This window comes from Triticum aestivum, chromosome 3B, assembly GCF_018294505.1.
Source record: "Triticum aestivum cultivar Chinese Spring chromosome 3B, IWGSC CS RefSeq v2.1, whole genome shotgun sequence".
In the NCBI taxonomy this organism is placed as follows: domain Eukaryota; kingdom Viridiplantae; phylum Streptophyta; class Magnoliopsida; order Poales; family Poaceae; genus Triticum; species Triticum aestivum.
In genome coordinates this window covers 243,304,561-243,313,241 of record NC_057801.1, presented here as the reverse complement: position 1 = coordinate 243,313,241, position 8,681 = coordinate 243,304,561, and positions in this window count along the sequence as shown.

Below are 8,681 nucleotides of genomic sequence, written 5' to 3'. Positions count from 1 at the left end.
GGCGGTATGTTTCGATAATGCAATTGGGTTGCCTGGGCGGTATAAGCAGTACTAGTGACAACAACATCATCATCATCTTTGGCTGGGCTCGGTGGATTGACATTGTCTTTGATTGGGCTTGGCGGATTGGCAGAAGGACTTGGCGGATTAGCAGCCGAACTCAGCGGCTCAGCAACTGGACTTGGAGGCATGGCATGTGGACTTGATGTTTCAACATGTGTATCCAGGCCAGCCTCCGGCGGATTAGCATCAGTAGCTGGGTTTTGCGGGGCAGAGTCATCTATGACAATGTCAGGATTTTCACCAGCATTATCTGGGGTCTTCTCGGGTTCAACATCATCAGAGGCGCCGCTGGTCTTGGCTTTCTTGCTCAATCGGGCCTTGGCACTGCAATGTCAAAATAAAGATTAGTATGATAAACCGATGCATGAAGAGACAAACCGAAAAATAATGCACTTACCCAGCGAGGGTCTTGAGGGGAGGCAGCTGAGTAGTTGATGAACCGCCAGATGAATTGGAAGACGCCTGGTAATTCGGGTCAGACGGATTAAGTGGGTATCTAAAGAAACCCTTCAAAGGATAACGTTTTTTGCGAGAACAAGTAACCTCTGGACGACGCTTCCGGGTTGGTGTATCCAGTAAACCGGAAGAGGTGACTTGCTGGCCACTATGTCGAGTTGTGCGACGCCCATCACGTTGCTGTGTCTTCAAAGAAAATTTTGGATCCAAATAAGCAAGAGGGTGAGAGCATTTCACTTTCCGAACTACACGGCAAAATCTTTGAACTGGCACGAGATCTGAATCGGAGGAAACAGAGATTACCTCAACATGGTCCGCACGGCTGACCTCCGCATCATCCTGATAATAGTCATTGTTAATAAGATGTATGAAAAAGGAGCCAAGGGAGTCAAGTTCTACCTCTTGATCCAAATCTTCAACATCCTCGGGCGGATCAGCAGCTTCGCCGGTCTTCTTCTTGGATGCTTTCTTGGTAGCTTTGCTCTTGGCACGAGGAGCTCTTGCCGGTTTATCTGAAGTCTTTCTTTTCCAAAAGGAGCTGTTGGGCTGTAAAGATTAGACAAAGATTTGTTAGAGCAATATTAAAGCGGAGGCGGATCAAGAAAGTACAAAGTTAAAATATTTACTGCTGGTGGTTTGTTGGCAGTATAAAAGGGGGCCAATCCGGTTTGGCTGCATGCGCCGATTGGTTCGTCTATCATCTTCTTCACCGATTCGGTGACTTCGTCATCAGTCACCTCTATTTCATTAAATCATTGAGGATCCTTGGTGTTGCCGGTATACTCATGCATTAATCCGGAGCGGCGACTTAAGGGAAGGATGTGCCATTTGACCCAACAGCGAACGCGATCAACACCAGTCAAACCGTTGGCCAAGAGATCCCGGAGCTTGCCGAGTTGAGGTGCGTAAGTTTGCCATTCTTTGGCAGTTAACCATCGAGGTAACGGGTGGTCGTTGCTAAGCCGGTGAGGGCGGTAACCCGGCAAGGGATTTTCTTCAGCAGGGGCTGTGTTCTGACAATAAAACCAAGTTTGGTTCCAGTCTTTGGGATGACTGTGGTGTGATGCATGTGGGAAATCAACTTCCTTCCTCTTCTGGATAGATACCCCGCCAAGTTCCGTGTTAGGACCGTCAGAAAACTCAGTTCGGCGGTTTAGATGGAAAAAGTCCCAGAAGAGCTCAACAGATGGTTCCTCTTGAAGGTAAACTTCACAAAATACTTGAAAGTTGCATATATTTGATACATAATTTGGGCCAATATCTTGTGGATGGAGTTGAAAGCTTGCACGGACATCCCAGAATTTTTTTATCTGGGAGGACTAAAGCCCCGGTCTAGATGCTGCATAAAATCAATAACTTCGCCATCTTAAGGCTCAGGAGGGCACTCATGGCCAGGAACCCGCCAGTGAAGGACATTCTTTGAAGCTAAAGCGCCCGTTACAACATGTTTGTTGATTTGTGTTTCCGTGATCCGGGATGGAACACAGTTGCAAGCGGGGAATTGCTTAGTCATCTTGGAAACAAACTATAAAGGGAAAAATGAAGGCCGGTTTACGACAGTTGGTTGGTACGTACTAATCGGTGTTAAACCGGGGAATCTAATGAAGGCATATAAGTAAGTTAAATTGGAGTTTATTATTCAAGACAAGACGGCGGTTTAAGTGAGGGCTAATGACATGTGGCGGATTACCAACTACTAAGGTTTAAACTGCTCTTCGGTGGAGGAGCCAGAGATGAAAATCCACTAAGTGTTGGTAGAAACAGGTTTCACACAATGATGAAATTTATTTGGATCTACCATGCTTCAGTAAAGAAAACTTTCTGCGACCTATAATGGCGTTAAGCAGAACAAAGAAGGTCGTGTGTTCTACTGAGGATTCTTTACAAAAGAAAAGGAAGATCTACTACTACTGAAAATGGATGCGGAGCAACTACCGCACGGGATCTACACTACTGTTGGATCAAAGAAACTAGGGCAGAAGCAAATAACAAAGAACTGAGATGAACACTTATGAACACAGATGAATACAGAAACCCTAAATACAGATCTAGGGTTGAGAGGAGGAAATTTACCAGATGTACAGGGACAACGGAGAAGAGTCGCAGGTTTCTGGTACGGTCAGGTTGATGCAGCGTCCTTTGATGATGCAATACTCGATGACTGAGGGCGGCGGCGGAGCTGCAGAGCTTGAGCGTCGCGAGGAAGAAGAAGAGGCAAGGGGAAAGAATGGAAAGACCCGTCGGCTTTATTTATAAGGAGAAAGGGATAAGTGGGAGGCGCAAGAATTGAGGAGCCTGAAGCGGCAAAGAGGGCGCGCCTGTTGCCTTGATTTTCGGGATACCATTAATGAAGGGAATCTTTTTAATCTTTTTATACAGAGATGATGTCATGATGGTCCGTTGCTGTATCTAGAGGATGACATCACGACGGTTTAACAAAGTTTACAAGTGAAGACAACATGGCGGTTTACAATAATATAAGAAGATGTTCACAAGATTTCTTTAAGTATTGAAGATTGACATGAACAGGTTCAAATCAATCTGGGGCCTAATGTTGGGGATATAACTACTGAGTGTAAACCGGCTAGGAGGGCCCGGTTCACCCTCAATTACATTGAAGCCCACGAAGATCCAGAAGATGGCATTTTACTAATGAAGCTTAGAGGCCTGGAGCCCAAGGGCGGATTAAGGCCCATAGTGGTAAACCGCCATGGTTATGTAACTTTTATTGTAAGTTAGGAAAGGAGAGACTGAGCCGGAAACTTGTATGAGTCGGCCTAGGGACTCTGTAGACTGGCCGGGCATTAACCTATGTATATAGAGGGATGACCCGGCGGCGGTTCAGGGACAGAGAACAACAACTCGAGACTCAGGCAAAGCGTATTTGCTACCTGGTCATCGAAACCCAATCAATCCCAACACAACTAGACGTAGGCTTTTACCTTCATCGAAGGGGCTGAACTAGTATAAAAACTCCTGTGTCCCTTGTCCGGTTTAACCTCTTCAAGCTAACCCGTCGCGATGGCTCCATGATTAAGTCCTTTCATGAGGACATCTGACGAGTTAATTCCACAACAAGAACCATTCTTACCTACGCATCAAAACCACAATGATTTTTCGTCAAGTATGTGCTGTTTTAACCTTCAACAAGGACCGGGCATAGCCACACTCAATTCAACTAAAGTTGGAGAAACTGACACCCGCCAGCCACCTATGTGCGAAGCACGTTAGTAGAACCAGTCTCGCGTAAGCGTACGCGTAATGTCGGTCTGGGCCACTTCATCCAACAATACCGCTGAATCATAGTATGACATGCTGGTAAGCAGTATGACTATTATCGCCCACAATTCACTTGTGTTCTACTTGTGCATATAACATCTATGCATAAACCTGGCTCGGATGCCACTATTGGGGAACGTAGTAATTTCAAAAATTTAACCTACACACACGCAAGATCATGGTGATTCATAGCAACAAGAGGGGAGAGTGTTGTCCACGTACCCTCGTAGACCGAAAGAGGAAGCGTTATGGAAATGCAGTTGATGTAGTCGTACGTCTTCATGATCAACCGATCCTAGTACCAAATGTACGACACCTCCGTGATCTGCACACGTTCAGCTCGGTGACGTGCCACGAACTCCGATCCAGCAAAGTGTCAAGGGAGAGTTACGTCAGCACGACGGTGAAGGAAATATGCCCTAGAGGCAATAATAAAGTTATTATTTATTTCCTCATATCATGATAAATCTTTATTATTCATGCTAGAATTGTATTAATCGGAAACATGATACATGTATGAATACATAGACAAAACTATAGTCACTAGTATGCCTCTACTTGACTAGCTCATTAATCAAAGATGGTTATGTTTCCTAACCATAGACATGTGTTGTCATTTGATTAGTGGGATCACATCATTAGGAGAATGATGTGATTGACATGACCCATTCCGTTAGCCTAGCACTTGATCGTTTAGTATACTGCTATTGCTTTCTTCATGACTTATACAAAGTTCCTGCAACTATGAGATTGTGCAACTCCCGTATACCGGAAGAACACTTTGTGTGCTACCAAACGTCACAACGTAACTGGGTGATTATAAAGGTGCTCTACAGGTGTTTCCGAAGGTACATGTTGGGTTGGCATAATTCGAGATTAGGTTTTTTCACTCCGATTGTCGGAGAGGTATCTCCGGGCCCTCTCGGTAATACTCATCACCTAAGCCTTGCAGGCATGTAACTAATGAGTTAGTTATGAGATGATGTATTACAGAACGAGTAAAGAGACTTGCCGGTAACGAGATTGAACTAGGTATTGGATACCGATGATCAAATCTCGGGCAAGTAACATGCCGATGACAAAGGGAACAAAGTATGTTGTTATGCGGTTTGACCGATAAAGATCTTCGTAGAATATGTAGGAACCAATATGGGCATCCAGGTCCCGCTATTGGTTATTGACCAAGAATGGTTCTAGGTCATGTCTACATAGTTCTCAAACCCGTAGGGTCCGCACGCTTAACGTTTCGATGACAGTTTAATTATGAGTTTATAAGTTTTGATGTACCGAAGTTTGTTTGGAGTCCCGGATGTGATCATGGACATGACGAGGAGTCTCGGAATGGTCGAGACATAAAGATTGATATATTGGAAGCCTATATTTGGATATCGGAATGGTTCCGGGTGAAATCGGCATTTTATCGGAGTACCGGGAGGTTACCGGAACCCCCCGGGGGGTTAATGGGCCTACATGGGCCAAGAGGGAGAAGAGGGAAGGAGCCAGGAGGGGGTCGCGCGCCCCTCCCCCTCCTAGTCTGAATAGGACAAGGGAAGGGGGGCGGCGCCCCCCCCCCTTTCCTTCCCCTCTTCCTCCTCTTTCCCCCCTTCTCCTACTCCTACTTGGAAAAGGGGAGTCCTACTCCCGGTGGGAGTAGGACTCCCCCCTTGGCGCGCCCTCTAGGCCGGCCGCCTCCTCCCCCTGGCTCCTTTATATACGGGGGCGGGGGGCACCCCAAAGACACACAAGTTGATCCTTAGCCATGTGCGGTGCCCCCTTCCACCATATTCCACCTCGGTCATATCGTCGCGGAGTTTAGGTGAAGCCCTGCGCCGGTAGAACATCATCATCGTCACCACGCCATCGTGCTGACAGAACTCATCTCCGGAGCTCGGCTGGATCGAAGGCCGGAGATCGTCATCGAGCTGAACGTGTGCTAAACTCAGAGGCTCCGTACGTTCGGTGCTTGGATCGGTCGGATCGTGAAGACGTACGACTACATCAATCGCGTTGTGCGAACGCTTCCGCTTACGGTCTACGAGGGTACGTGGATGAACACTCTCCCCTCTCATTGCTATGCCATCACCATGATCTTGCGTGTGCGTAGGAAATTTTTTGAAATTACTACGTTCCCCAATAGTGGCATCCGAGCCTAGGTTTTATGCGTTGATGTTATATGCACGAGTAGAACACAAGTGAGTTGTGGGCGATACAAGTCATACTGCTTACCAGCATCTCATACTTTGGTTCGGCGGTATTGTGAGATGAAGCAGCCCGGACCGACATTACGCGTACGCTTACGCGAGACTGGTTTCACCATTACGAGCACTCGTGCTTAAAGGTGACTGGCGGGTGTCTGTCTCTCTCACTTTAGCTGAATCGAGTGTGGCTACGCCCGGTCCTTGCGAAGGTTAAAACAGCACCAACTTGACAAACTATCGTTGTGGTTTTTGATGCGTAGGTCAGAACGGTTCTTGCTAAGCCCGTAGCAGCCACGTAAAATATGCAACAACAAAGTAGAGGACGTCCAACTTGTTTTTGCAGGGCATGTTGTGATGTGATATGGTCAAGACGTGATGCTATATTTTATTGTATGAGATGATCATGTTTTGTAACCGAACTTATCGGCAAATGGCAGGAGCCATATGGTTGTCGCTTTATTGTATGAAATGCAAACGCCCTGTAATTGCTTTACTTTATCACTAAGCGGTAGCGGTAGTCATAGAAGCAATAGATGGCGTAAACGACAATGATGCTATGATGGAGATCAAGGTGTCACGCCGGTGACGATGGTGATCACGACGGTGCTTCGGAGATGGAGATCACAAGCACAAGATGATGATGGCCATATCGTATCACTTATATTGATTGCATGTGATGTTTATCCTTTATGCATCTTATCTTGCTTTGATTGATGGTAGCATTTTAAGATGATCTCTCACTAAAATTATCAAGTAGTGTTCTCCCTGAGTATGCACCGTTGCCAAAGTTTGTCGTGCCGAGACACCATGTGATGATCGGGTGTGATAAGCTCTACGTCCATCTACAACGGGTGCAAGCCAGTTTTGCACACGCGGAATACTCAGGTTAAACTTGACGAGCCTAGCATATGCAGATATGGCCTCGGAACACGGAGACCGAAAGGTCGAGCGTGAATCATATAGTAGATATGATCAACATAGTGATGTTCACCATTGAAAACTACTCCATCTCACGTGATGATCGGTTATGGTTTAGTTGATTTGGATCACGTGATCACTTAAATGACTAGAGAGATGTCTGTCTAAGTGGGAGTTCTTAAGTAATATGATTAATTGAACTTAAATTTATCATGAACTTAGTACCTGATAGTATCTTGCTTGTCTATGTTTGTTTGTAGATAGATGGCTCGTGCTGTTGTTCCGTTGAATTTTAATGTGTTCCTTGAGAAAGCAAAGTAGAAAGATGATGGTAGCAATTACACGGACTAGGTCCGTAACCTTAGGATTATCCTCATTGCTGCACAGAAAAGTTACGTCCTGGAAGCACCGTTGGGTGCCAGGCCTGCTGCTGATGCAACTGACGACGTTAAGAACGTCTGGCAGATAAAAGCTGATGACTACTCTATAGTTCAGTGTGCCATGCTTTACGGCTTAGAACCGGGTCTTCAACGATGTTTTGAACGTCATGGAGCATATGAGATGTTCCAAGAGTTGAAGTTAATATTTCAAGCAAATGCCCGGATTGAGAGATATGAAGTCTCCAATAAGTTCTATAGCAGCAAGATGGAGGAGAATAGTTCTGTCAGTGAACACATACTCAGAATGTCTGGGTATAATAATCACTTGATTCAACTGGGAGTTAATCTTCCTGATGATAGTGTCATTGACAGAATTCTCCAATCACTGCCACCAAGATACAAGAGCTTTGTGATGAACTATAATATGCAAGGGATGAACAAGACTATTCCCGAGCTCTTCGCAATGCTAAAAGCCGCGGAGGTAGAAATCAAAAAGGAGCATCAAGTGTTGATGGTCAACAAGACCACTAGTTTCAAGAAAAAGGGCAAAGGGAAGAAGAAGGGGAACTTCAAAAAGAACGGCAAGCAAGTTGCTGCTCAAGAGAAGAAACCCATGTCTGGACCTAAGCCTGAAACTGAGTGCTTCTACTGCAAGCAGACTGGTCACTGGAAGCGGAACTGCCCCAAGTATTTGGTGGATAAGAAGGATGGCAAAGTGAACAAAGGTATATGTGATATACATGTTATTGATGTGTACCTAACTAGAGCTCGTAGTAGCACCTTGGTATTTGATACTGGTTCTGTTGCTAATATTTGCAACTCGAAACAGGGACTATAGAATAAGCGAGCACTGGCCAAGGACGAGGTGACGATGCGCGTGGGAAACGGTTCCAAAGTCGATGTGATCGCAGTCGGCACGCTACCTCTACATCTACCTTCGGGATTAGTTTTAGAGCTGAATAATTGTTATTTGGTGCCAGCGTTGAGCATGAACATTATATCTGGATCTTGTTTAATGCGAGATGGTTATTCATTTAAATTAGAGAATAATGGTTGTTCTATTTATATGAGTAATATCTTTTATGGTCATGCACCCTTGTAGAGTGGTCTATTTTTATTGAATCTCGATAGTAGTGATACACATATTCATAATGTTAAAGCCAAAAGATGCAGAGTTGATAATGATAGTGCAACTTATTTGTGGCACTGCCGTTTAGGTCATATCGGTGTAAAACGCATGAAGAAACTCCATACTGATGGACTTCTGGAATCACTTGATTATGAATCACTTGGTACTTGCGAACCGTGCCTCATGGGTAAGATGACTAAAACACCGTTCTCCGGAACTATGGAGAGAGCAGCAGATTTGTTGGAAATCATACATACA